Source organism: Lynx rufus, unplaced genomic scaffold, assembly GCF_022079265.1.
Source record: "Lynx rufus isolate CCGP_SWC_20201006 ecotype Redwood Valley unplaced genomic scaffold, mLynRuf1.p SCAF_20, whole genome shotgun sequence".
In the NCBI taxonomy this organism is placed as follows: Eukaryota; Metazoa; Chordata; class Mammalia; order Carnivora; family Felidae; genus Lynx; species Lynx rufus.
Window position 1 is genome coordinate 17769145 of NW_025814835.1, and position 12474 is coordinate 17781618.

Consider the following 12474-nt stretch of genomic DNA (forward strand, 5'->3'; position numbering starts at 1 on the left):
GAGAGCAAAAACAATGACTTCAGAAACGGGAAAACAGACGGACAAACCCCTGCTCCTGGACAACACCTTCTGCAGGGGCTGCCTCTCTGGGGGTGAGCCTCGCGGGATAAATGAGCTATTTTAAAGGCTGTGGATCTGCTCTGTAGCCCACACATTATTCATCAATGGACAATATGCCTTATAATAAACGCAATCTGCAAATCAGAAGCAGACTCCCCGGTGCAGAACTGCAAAAATAAATCCGCCCACGCCCTGGCATGACACAGGCAGCAGAAAGCGTCTTGAAATAACACTCGCTTGAGGAGAATAAAAGCTTCCCATTTTCTAGGCACGGCCACATGAAAATGACAGTCTAAGTATGAAGGTGTGACAGTCTAAGCACTAAGGTTGGACGAACTGCTGAGAAAATTGATGACTGCCCTTAGTATCTGGAAGAACAAAGGTTCGGAGGGGACAGCAGCACAGGCCAGAGCCCGGGCTCTGCCACCTCTGAAGTGACCCGTACTACGATGGCCTCCCTGCTCCTGCCTTGCAGCCTCAGGACGAGAGCACGTGCCCGGCATGGTCTGCGAAGATATAAATGGGGTCACCTCACTGCACTGGTCAAGCCCCTCCTTGTGGCCTTCCACCCCCACGACCTCACAGTGGCCCTCCACGATCTGTTCATCCCCCTGACCACTCTGTCTTCCAAATCCTTGCGTCTTCTCCCCGTGTGCCCATTCTGGCTACGCTGGCCCCCATGCTGGCACATGTGGACCTCAGGACCACCATACTGGCTCTCCCGCCCCCTCCCCACCGTCTGGAATGGTCTGCTCCCAGCTACCCGCCCGGCTTGCTGAGCATCACCTCAGGAAAGCCTTCCTTGGCTTCTCTGTGGAAAATGTAAACACAGCGCTCTGCACCCCCTTCCCTGCTCTTCCCCACGGCACTGATCCTCATCTAATATACCGTATTCCTCCTTATTTTGCTCGTCTGTCTCCACACTTCCCGAATGTAAACCGCACGAGGGCAAGGGGTTCTCGGGTGTGTTTGCTGCTGTATATACCTAGAACTTAGAATGACGTCTGGCAGGAAGGACCGGATGAATTCACGGCGTAAACACTTGTCTCCTCTATCGGCAACCTCACAGAGGATTTTTATCAGTCTCCAGACAGCCCAACTGGAGATTCCACCCACTTGTTCTAACAGCAAAAAGAAGTTCCATCTAGGAGACGCAGGCTTCTTGCGAATGTACAAATGTTCGGATTCCGTAAGTCAGAAACACAGGAGCATCTCCTTCACCCCAACATCAGCCCTAAAAGACTCCTGGCAAAACAAAGGCGCTGAAGTGGAGATCATCAAAGTCTAGAACATTGAGTGTTGCTCTGCTCTCTTACCAGGACATAGATAGTAAGCGCAGAACTGCACGAACTTCATTGCCTGGACCCTTAGGTCAGGTCTGTTGTTTAATGCAAAGGTAATACTGACTGTGGGAATGGGTATGACATCAGATTTTTCTAGCATCTGCATGAGAAAAACGAACCACGGAAACTTTCCCCAAAAAAGTCCTAATTAGTACTTGACTAAAAAGAGAGAGCGAGAGAGCGCACGCAGAGAAGATCCTAAACCTTTTTTTCTTCTGGATTTTTCCTTCCGGGCCCAGGAAACTTTGATCTCCAAGGTGAATGTTTTTGCTTTCTTCCGGATCCCTTTCCACAAGCTGTCTTGTCCATCAGTCACAACTACCTCGGGCTCTGAAGAGTCACAGAATGGCCTTTTCATGATTTCTGCCGTGTCATGGTCCCCAGATCAATATGTATCTTTAATCCCTAAATATGGTCCCCTTCCAGGGTTCCCCAGATGAGACCAGTAATATTGTTGTTGTTTTCTTATCTTTCTCAGTGTTCCTGGGTTAGACCAGGAGCTCTCAGAGAGGCAAACAGGCCACTTCATGGGACCCCCACCACTGTCTTTCATTTGTGGGATTCCCCTCTTCTCATCAAAAGGATCTGCTCCTTGGGGACAGAGGCATCCCCCAAAGTCTCGGCCTCCTTCACAAGTTTAAAATGTTATGTTTCAGTCTGTGAGTTCGAGCCCCGCTTCGGGCTCTGTGCTGACAGCTCGGATTCTGTGTCTCACTCTCTCTCTCTGACCCTCCCCCATTCATGCTCTGTCTCTCTCTGTCTCAAAAATAAATAATCTTAAAAATAAATAAATAAATAAAATGTTATGTGTAAAGTAAAGCATCTCCCTGCCACGACACGGTACATTACTTGTTCACTGAGCTCCCTAGAGATGCAAGTCTCAGTCTCTCAGGAACTGTCTCCAATTCTAATAACTGACTCTGGCATTACCTCTTAAAGGCAACAGTCTTCATTTAAAGTGCCATGGGAGTTTAGGCTACTTGATTTTCAAACATGAAATACAGAAAATTTTCTGTGTAAACTGCCAAGTAATAAGCTCCAAGCTGAGTGGCAATCAAAAGTTAGGGGATTAATCCAACTAGAATGGGAACATTTTCAGAGTGCTCAATTATGTTAAATTCAGGAAGCATATTCTTGTGATGTCAGTTTTCATAAGCAAAGAATGATGATATGTACAACTTGGTTTAGCTATTTCGTAGATGTATTTACTCAAAAGAAAATTTCAAGTTTAAAAATTCTGGGTGACAAATGTACTCAAGGAAGGATCAAAGGAGCATTCATAATCCAGAAGGTCTAATGGCTGAGACCTAAATACAGCTGCGCGATCACCAAATCATTTTAACAGGAGCCAGTAATCTTAACAGGCCTTCTTTCCATCCATCCGTTCTTTGTAATGGGTACAGAGAGCAACCTCCTTAAAAAGTAGAAAATAAAAGCATCTATTTAGCAAGGCTTCTGTTTAGATTTGTAACTCCTTCTGGATTAACTCCAATATTTCAAAACACAAGAATTCCAGTACCTATCAGTTGCCTTATCGTTAAAAAAAATTTTTTAATGTCTGCTTCTTTGTGAGAGAGACAGAGAGACAGGGCACAAGCAGGGGAGGGGCAGAGAGAGGGAGGGACACATAGAATCAGAAACAGGCTCCAGGCTCCGAGCTGTCAGCACTGAGCCCGATGTGGGGCTTGAACCCATGAACTGCAAGCTCATGACCTGAGCTGAAGGTGGATGCTTAACCAACTAAGCCACCCAGGTGCCCCTCCTTATCATTTTTAAATGCTTAAATGTGGGGCGCCTGGGTGGCGCAGTCGGTTAAGCGTCCGACTTCAGCCAGGTCACGATCTCACGGTCCGTGAGTTTGAGCCCCACGTCAGGCTCTGGGCTGATGGCTCAGAGCCTGGAGCCTGCTTCCGATTCTGTGTCTCCCCCTCTCTCTGCCCCTCCCCTGTTCATGCTCTGTCTCCCTCTGTCCCCAAAATAAATAAACGTTGAAAAAAAAATTAAAAAAATAAATAAATGCTTAAATGTATGAAACTCATTCTAAAGTCCTATCCACAAATACTACCACCAGCAACTTTGGTGTACTATTTGCAATCACAAGGCCTCCCAGTTTTATATAATGTATTTACTTTTTTTTTTTTTTTTTTTTTTTAACACGAAAGGCACAGAGTGATGCAGCTTGGAGGGTGAGCTCTTATGTCTTTGTCGTTCATGCCTCTGGGTTTTACCACCCGCCCTGTGCCTACTTCCCAGGGCAAAGGTGGGAGAATCAGGAGAATGAGGACTCTCGCTATTTTCCCAGTATTTACTACAACTTTTGCAACGCAGACATTAACCTGATAGCAAAATTACGTACGTACAATCACAGACACTGAGAAGAGATGCTGTGAGAGAAAATCATGTTAATCGCTAAGAGAAACATCTGTGGTTTCCCCGAGTTAATTTTTCTCACTGTTCAGAAATTTAATACTTTCATATAGCTGAGTCTACCCATCTTGGTGATTCCCTTTTCTCCTTCCATGGTTAGGAGTGTTACCATCCTTCACAGATCTGATTTTTTAACTGCTTCTTATTCCATGGTGTGGAACAATTTACATGAAATTATTGAAACCTAGATTTAAAATCTTGAGCTTATTTTAGTGCTTGGTTTAGGTTTTAGATCCAATCATTATTATTCATTTTATTTACTGACTGCATCCACATATAAGTGAATATGGTTAATCCACATGGTTGGAAATGGGGGTTATTTTCTGGATATGTTTTTTGTTAAGTCAAAATGGATACAAAATCAAGTGTAAGTACTACACATAATTAATACAACGGTTCCCGTGTCATAACGTAGAGTACGGATTAGCATGTTCTTATGTCCAAATGTCATTTCAAACAGAAAGAAGGGCAGAGTGATGCTGAAAATACTCATTTCTTTAGCCCTTCTTCAGGGTAAATTCTCCAGTGCCTATGTAAACAATTAACAGAGGCAAGCCCTATAAATCAAGCTTACTCATTCCTGTTCAGGTTATGGCCCTACGATACATTAAAAGTGACAGGCCCCACTTTTAACTCCTGTTACCACCACTCAATGGCATGAACTGTCTTGGTATCTTTCTGTCCTCGACCTGACCCAGGTGCTTATACAAGAGCTCTGTGGAAGGGCAGAGGACAGGCAAGGAAGGAATTCATTCAGCTCAACGTTTGACGGGAAAGAGAAGAATTATTCATGCTGACGACTGCACCCCAAAGTTCTTCCACAAAGTTTCACACCAAAACACAATCTGAAACTTGCCGATCGCAATCAAGGAAATTCCTGGGCCAACACAGGAAGCCCATCACGGGCAGTCCCTTCTACGTTCAGTCTCTTGAACAAAGCCCCTCCCGCTGATCCACTGACAAAACTCCTGGTCATCCTTCCAGATCCGGTGCCAATCTTCCCCTCCGTGACATCGATGGTTCTCGTCCCCCATGACCCACAGTGTCCCATCCCGTGTGTAAGCAACCTGCCACCCGCCGCCGATGCAGGGCCCGACACTTCTGCGGGCTACACCCCATGTCTGCTATCCCGTCTGCCATCTGGAAAGCTCTAAGAAGCGAGGCTTCCCAACCTCTTAGGTTTCTAACACCAAGTAGTAGCTGCACGTACAGAAAGGGCACGTGCAGTATTAGGAAACAATCACTTCACGCTTGTGAGATACAAAGAATGTTCTCTGCAACTGCAAAAATAATGCTCAACTTCCTCATCTTAAAGCCGAAAGGAACTGGCCGACATAATTCCTAAGGGAACACACAGCCCTCTAAGTTTATGAGTAGAAAACTCAAGAATGACTCCTGCACACGTTGGCTAGAAGTCAGTGCCGGATTACAAAATGCAGGAGCACCTCTTGCTCGTAGGATTTCGACGGAGGGTGCAGGCAGGCCCTTAGGCACACTGTGTTTACATAGAACTATTTTTACTGCTTTGTCCTTTATATAATACCCAGGCACCCTAATAATGCATGTTAATGTGTAGAATTACTGTGCCAGAATTTTTTTTTTTACGTTTTTAATAAAATTTTTATAATGTTTATTTATTTTTAAGGTGGGGAGGGAGCGCCTGAGCAGAGAGAGAGGGAGACACAGAATCCGAAGCAGGCTCCAGACCCCAAGCTGTCAGTGTAGAGCCCGATGCAGGGCTTGAACTTACAAACTGTGAGATCATGACCTGAGCCAAAGCTGAACCCTTAATTGACTGAGCCACCCAGGCACCCCCCCGCTCCAATTTTTTTTTTAAGCATGGTTTCTACTACTGTAAGAGGTTGAGTCAACTTAAATATTAAGACTGCATCAAAAGTTCAGAGTTTTGTTACAATTTAGTGTCTCTTTTCCCCCAGTGGAAAATACAATCAGTGCATATCTACTGAACTGAATCTAAAATTAAGGCATTGTCACTGATGAGGAGAATAAGAAAGAACCCCAGAGCTGTGCTGTAAGTGTGCAGGGTCAACTCAGCCAAAGTCCTTAGGGAAGGGGCAGGGAGTTGTTGGCTGAACAACAGAACTCCTAGCCAGAAGCTCCCTGCTTTGAAGAAGTGCTAGGTTTTTTGGCTGGAGCTTCAGGTACACATTTCGACATTTCTGCTGCAGCTCAGCTTTTCTATTCAATTCAAAAAAATCTGAATTTCTATTCAATTCCAGAAAAGCAGCTTTTTCCCCCCTCCCTCAAGAGTCAAGTATCTAATCATGTATTTTAAAAGAACATGGAAAAAAAAAAGTCAAGAAATACACATGATTATGAAAGTCTCTCGAGGAAATAGATATGACATGTGGGTCATTAAGTATACTTTAAAGGTCTATCAGTTCTGGAGTGGCCTACAGAGAGAATAAGAACTGTAAATCTATCCAACTGTTTGAATTATCAAATGTTTGCTATGCCTAGTACCCTCCCTACCCTTTCTTAGCCCCCCCAGAAAGAGGTAGGTAACATGATGAAAGACCACAGGTTGCAAGCAGATTCCTCAAAATTACGAGATGAGGGCTATAAAAGCCTCGTGACTCATTCTGATCTATAACAAGTCAGTCACAAAAGCAGGCTGTGTAAATAAATTCCAGGGGCTCCGCAAGGCAGATTTGCTGGGGGAAATGCTGGTCTCGTCTCCCTGGAGTAAATCCACCCTCCGTCCCCTGCCACTTTCTGCTTATCCAGTAAGCAGAAGATGGCACAGCACTTAACACTAAAATAAACACAGGATGGTTTCAAAGAATAGGCAGTCGGGGCACCTGGACGGTTCTGCTGGTTGAGCGTCCAACTCTTGGTTTTGGCTCAGGTCACGATCCAGGGTCGTGGGATCGAGCTCTGCGTCCATCAGACTCCATGCCGCGTGTGGAGCCTACTTAAGATTCTCTCTCTCCCCCTCTGCCCCCCTCCCTATTGAGTGCTCTCTCTCTTTCTAAAATGAAACAAAAAAGAATCGGTAGTTAAGGCAGGCTTTTCAAGGAATTGATCCAAAGGATCTGAACACTAAGTGTAGCAACGGCAGTCAATCTGAAGGAAAGAGGACCCCCTCCAACCCAATTTCTGATACTTTCATTCCAGGACCCCTCCCTTCCCATTAAGCACTTGATTCCAAAGTGTCAGAATAGTTCATGGTTCTAAAACGATCAGGGTATAAAAAGCAGGCTTCTTGAAATTCAATCTCTTCCAACCTCCGTACCGAGAGCCCAACTTCCTGTTACAACGTGGTGATGCCTGGAGACCACCAAAGTGTCAACTCAGGACAGCACGGAACCGGCGAGGACGTCGACCGCTTACTTTGAGGCCACCTGTTTTCCTTGTTTTTTTTATAGCCCTCGGGACTCCAGTTCGCCCAAATAAGCTGGAGTGGAATAATAAACAAGGTTCAGAAAGGAACATTCATTGAGAACATTTATTCATCCACGACGCATAATGAGAAAAGCTAAAAATCTTTCAAGAACCTCCATTTGCCCAGAAAAAAAATCACAGACCTCCTGAAATACAGATTATAACTAACATTTTCAACACCCTATCCCTTTAGGCCCTCTTAATCTTTAAACTGGAGCTGGGTGTATATATAGCAGGTAGACTGTCTTGGGGTTCTCTTCTCTCTTGGGTAGGACACGGTTATATTATGATGCCTGGTGGAAATCAAGGCAACTGGATGACCAAAAACAGGACATTAAACCTCTCAATAATCCCCAGGCAATTCTGGAACTCCGTTTCCAAAGCTTCTTTTAGCAATTATAGTGGAAACTTGGATATTCTGGTATTTATGCATTCGATCAATAGTTTTGACACCATCTGTCAATTTCCGGCTTTTTCCTCATTATTGTAAATGTATTGGTAGTGTTATTAACAGCTAAAAAAATAATAATAAAGTCAAAGTATTTAGGGCAGTAATCTAGCTCAGCAATAATAATATGCACTTAGGGGCGCCTGGGTGGCTCAGTCGGTTGAGCGACCGACTTCGGCTCAGGTCATGATCTCGAGGTTCGTGGGTTCGAGCCCTGCGTCGGGCTCTGTGCTGACAGCTCAGAGCCTGGAGCCTGCTTCTGATTCTGTGTCTCCCTCTCTCTCTCTGACCCTCCCCCACTCATGCTCTGTCTCTCTCTGCCTCAGAAATAAACATTAAAAAAAATTTAAAAAAAATAATATGCACTTAATTATTTTTGTTAAAAATGTGCTTCATCATCTGAAGTTGTATAAATACATTATCGTTGAGATTAGGCTCAGTTTTAAACCATCAACTGTACAGACACCCAACATTTCATTATGTTTTAAGATAATTCTTACGTGCAATAAATTTCTTCTGGTATTGTGAACTTTTAGGTAGAGGTAACAATTTTCTTATTAACATGTGTTACAAAATTATAGATTAATTTCAATGCCTAGGAACTCTGGCACCAGGCTTAGCCAAGAGAGACAGCTGCAGCATTTATGAAAACCCTCTGAAAGGCAGTATCTGATAAGGCCTATTCCCAGATACTATCCTCATTTGCAAATCATACAGTGCAGAGATTTTGTACAGATAACATCAGTGTTGCTCAAAAGCCTCAACCTTTAAGAAGGAAAAGTAAACTCAACCAATGGAAAAATCACAGCAAAATGATATAAAAATATAGCGTGTCTGAAAAGCCAAAATAGATGTTTCAGAGTTTCAAAATTCAATACAGCAAATATAACTCCAAGTCCTTTTCTACAATGCATAGCTCACGAATTCGACTCTTTTCAAGGACTGTCGTCACAGGTGGTGTTAGGGATCTGGGATGCTGATTATCCGACAGCCAGAGACTCGGGATAGATGAGATGACAGCAGGAAGGACATTTCAAAGCTAGTTATTAAACACTTCCAGGTATGCCTTAAATCCATGCTGTGCCTAATGCTGATCAAAAACTGTTCACAGTTAACCTAATTATCTTCCTCGGAGAAAAATCTGTGTATTACAAATACTTGGTCAAGAAGGAAAACAACCCCTACATTAACACCAATCAGGAACTTGCACATTTGTTGTCTCTTTTAAACCTCACCACAAACCTGTGAGCTTAACACTTTTACCCTCATTTTTCACCTATGAGCAGGCTCAGAGAGGGCTTCTGACTGCCCCCCAGACACGTCAATCAGCTGCCCAAGCTGCCTCTGTGGGTCTCCAAAGCTGCCCCTCTCTCTGTGAAGCTCGTGCTGCAAGGCACCGAATGGAGGCACCGTCTCCAAAATTTTCACCAAAAATGTTACATCATTAGAAGCATTTAACTGCTTGTTTGGCTACACGGACTTTTAAATTGTGCAAAGGTATTTTTTTAAATTCGCATTATGCACAAAGTGATCTGATATGCTAGTTTCCACACCTAATGACAGCATCACATACCGTCACATCAAAGAGGAAAACAGTACTATTTCACACGATAGCAGGGAAGGCTGAGAGAGGCAATGCTTCTGCAATGGGATGTCAGTTACAGTAAATGAAGGCATTCTTCAAGGTGAAGTGCTACAGAGAGACATGAGATTCCACTGCAAGCATACTTGTCTGTGTGTAAAAACTCCTATCTGTGTCAACACTGGGGGATGCGGAAACAAAACACCCATAAAAATAGTTGAAATTTTGTTACATGGTATCGGAATAGTCTCATGTGATCACATGATCACATTAAGAAACTGTTACTATATTCAAGGGAAAAAATGTTTATAGGATCCAATCAGACGCCAAGGGAGCCGTGCCTGGGTGGCTCAGTCCGTTAAGTGTCGCTCTTGGTTTCAGCTCAGGTCATGGGTTTGAGCCCCCCGTTGGGCTTTGCACTGTGATCACAGTGCAGAGCGTGCTTGGGATTCTCTCTCTGCCCCTCCCCTGCTCTCTCTCTCTCTCAAAAATAAACTTAAAACAACAACAACAATAACACCCAAGGGCATGAAAAGAATACTAGCTTTTTTCTTATTCGTTACACTGCTGTTGACATGTTTTTAAACAAAGGGGTGGTTTATACATATATTCATAGGAAAGTGACACCAGCTAGCTAATACTATTGAGATTTTTCTGTACAGTAAAATCATCTTCTCTAAAAGAGGTTCAAACTAAAATTACTCCCCCCCCCAACAGAAATAGTTGGGGTATTCCTTTGTCATTTATAGTAAAGTGAATGTTTAATCCCAACAGATTATTATTATTACACTGCTTCTGTGAAGTGTAGGTCCGCTGAGAGGGCGCATGTTAAGGCAGAGACCCTAGGGTAGAAGTAAAAGGGAAACACTCCCTTCCCTAATAGTATACGTAGTGGGTGGGAGAATACCTGTTTTGGCCCCCCTGACCCTCCTCCCTCTGTTTCCGTTAGAAACCATGTCCACAAGCAACTGGAGACAGCCTCTGAAACTTTCCAAGCGCCCAGCGTATTGTTGTTACATCCACAATGGACCTTGGACACTTAACTTAATGGGATCAGAGAACTTAGCTGGTAAAATGCAGAACCTAGTTGTGACTCTGCCTGAAACGGTGTTGAACAGGGGTACCCGTACTGGCAAACAGTGATCCTACCTCCTCGGAAAAACTTGAATACAGTTAAGCAGTCTGTAAGCAAACCAAACAACTCACACTAAGAAAAGAAGCTCTCCTTTATTTTTTTTAAAAAATTTTTCATGTTTATTTTAGAGACAGAGAGACAGAGCACAAGCTGGGAAGGGGCAGAAAGAGCCAGAGACAGAATCTGAAACAGGCTCCAGACTCCGAGCTGTCAGCCCAGAGCCCGACATGGGGCTCGAACCCACAAACCATGAGCTCATGACCTGAGCTGAAGTTGGACCCTTAACCGACGGAGCCACCCAGGAGCCCCCAATAAGTTCTCCTTTAAATGACTGGTTCACAATGCCACAAACAGGATAGCTCAGTTCTAAGCCCTCTGAAAGATCGTAACGGATGACTACAAGAAGCAATTCGACTTCAGTGAAAGGGTGGTGGGCCAGATGGAAAAACATCAGCGCAAGGGGTTTCCGTGTATTTTTCTTCCCCAGGAATCTAGCTGGTTAACGTTTTTTGAAGTCATGTTACATGTGAGGTTTACTCCCAGTAAGATGTGTGGGAGCAGAGACACAGAAAAATACTCAACAGGATAACCTTGTACTAAGGTCGAAGGCACAGACTATACAAGATGAGCACATTTGTAAGAGGAATCCTGAGTGGTCTGCCCAACGAAGCAAGATTTCTCACGTCATTTAAAAACCAGAGTGCAAAGGATTTTAGTCAATTTCTCACGTGACCTAGTAATAAAGTACCCTTTCCACCAAAGCAGCAGATATGTGAACCATGAAAAAAGCCTGGTGGCAGCCAGACTGCAGACGTCCAAGTGAATGTTTTCCCTCAAGATAAATAAGGCCAGGGTCGCTGCTGCCTACGCGGAACGCCCCTGCCCGTATGAACCGCGGACAAAGTGCTGAATGGGGCCGACAGGTCTGTTACGTGACGAGTTTTGTTTTTGCTTCATAAAGAAAAAAGTTGTTGCTTAGAAAGCGCCAGCTGCTGACCAACCATTTACCAATTCAAGTATGTGAACAAAAATACACAGATATATAAAAATTCACACGTGAGCTTTGCGCAGTGGCGGTATCATAGCCAATGAGGTTTATCCGAGGCGCGATTATTGCTGATTAAAAATTCATATGAAAACCACACCTATAAAACTGTGACCAAACTTGTTCTCAAGAAAAGCTCTTTATACTAGACCTTAAGTTTCCAAATTTGAGGAAATCTGTTTCCCACTTTAATAGCCCTTTCGAGGGCTAGCCCTTGTATCAACCCATAATTTTTAGTATATTGTATTTACTTTCTAATTACATTAGAAATCTCAAGCCAAATGAGACTTTATACAAATCCCATCTAACATTGACATCTAACTACAAAATGGTTTAAGTTTTTGGCAATAGAACTGAAGAGTTATCAAAACTTTAGGAATGCAGGGGCGCTGGGGTAGCTAAGTGTCCGACTCTTGGTTTCAGCTCAGGTCATGAACTCACGGTTCGCAGGTTCAAGCCCTGCGTCGGGCTCTGCCCGGTCAGCAAAAAGCCTGTTTAGGATTCTCTCTCTTTCCCCACCTCTGTCTCAAAATAAATAAACAAACTTAAAAGGAAAAAAAAAAGCTAACTTTAGGAATGCATTTGGCTTATCCAACCTCTGCTGGTAGGTGGTCCAAGTTCAGCATGGAACTGTGTCGCCCAGTGACGCCTACAACTGTTTGACACACTTTCTTGGGATGAAGGTTAGAATTATTGTAATATCAAAATGCTACCGAAATGTGTACAATTATATAAAAATGGTATTGGCTGAGTTCAAGACTAAGCACTTAGACATGTCCTAACAAAAGGGTTAGACATTAAAAAAAAAAAAAAGTATGGAAGAGAACAGAAGAAGAAACATTTACATGATACCAGGAAAACTATCGTATTTGCATTTAGCATTTGATTACGTCCTCAAAATGGTGACAACGTGATACAGTTTGCTTGAACAGCCAAAAACATTTCTGAACACACAGCAACAAAAGAAGACACAATCCCACAGTAATACTCAGCCATCCGCTTTGAAAAGTCACAGTGCACAACTAAAAC

General features: G+C 43.6%; 1 protein-coding gene and 1 pseudogene across 1 annotated transcript in view; one reads left to right on the forward strand and one right to left on the reverse strand.

Moving 5' to 3' along the window:
* NEDD4L (NEDD4 like E3 ubiquitin protein ligase) overlaps positions 1–12474 on the reverse strand; it is a 342953-nt gene that overhangs the window by 129101 nt on the left and 201378 nt on the right. The window lies entirely within an intron of this gene.
* LOC124517176 (uncharacterized) lies at positions 11460–11576 on the forward strand (annotated as a pseudogene).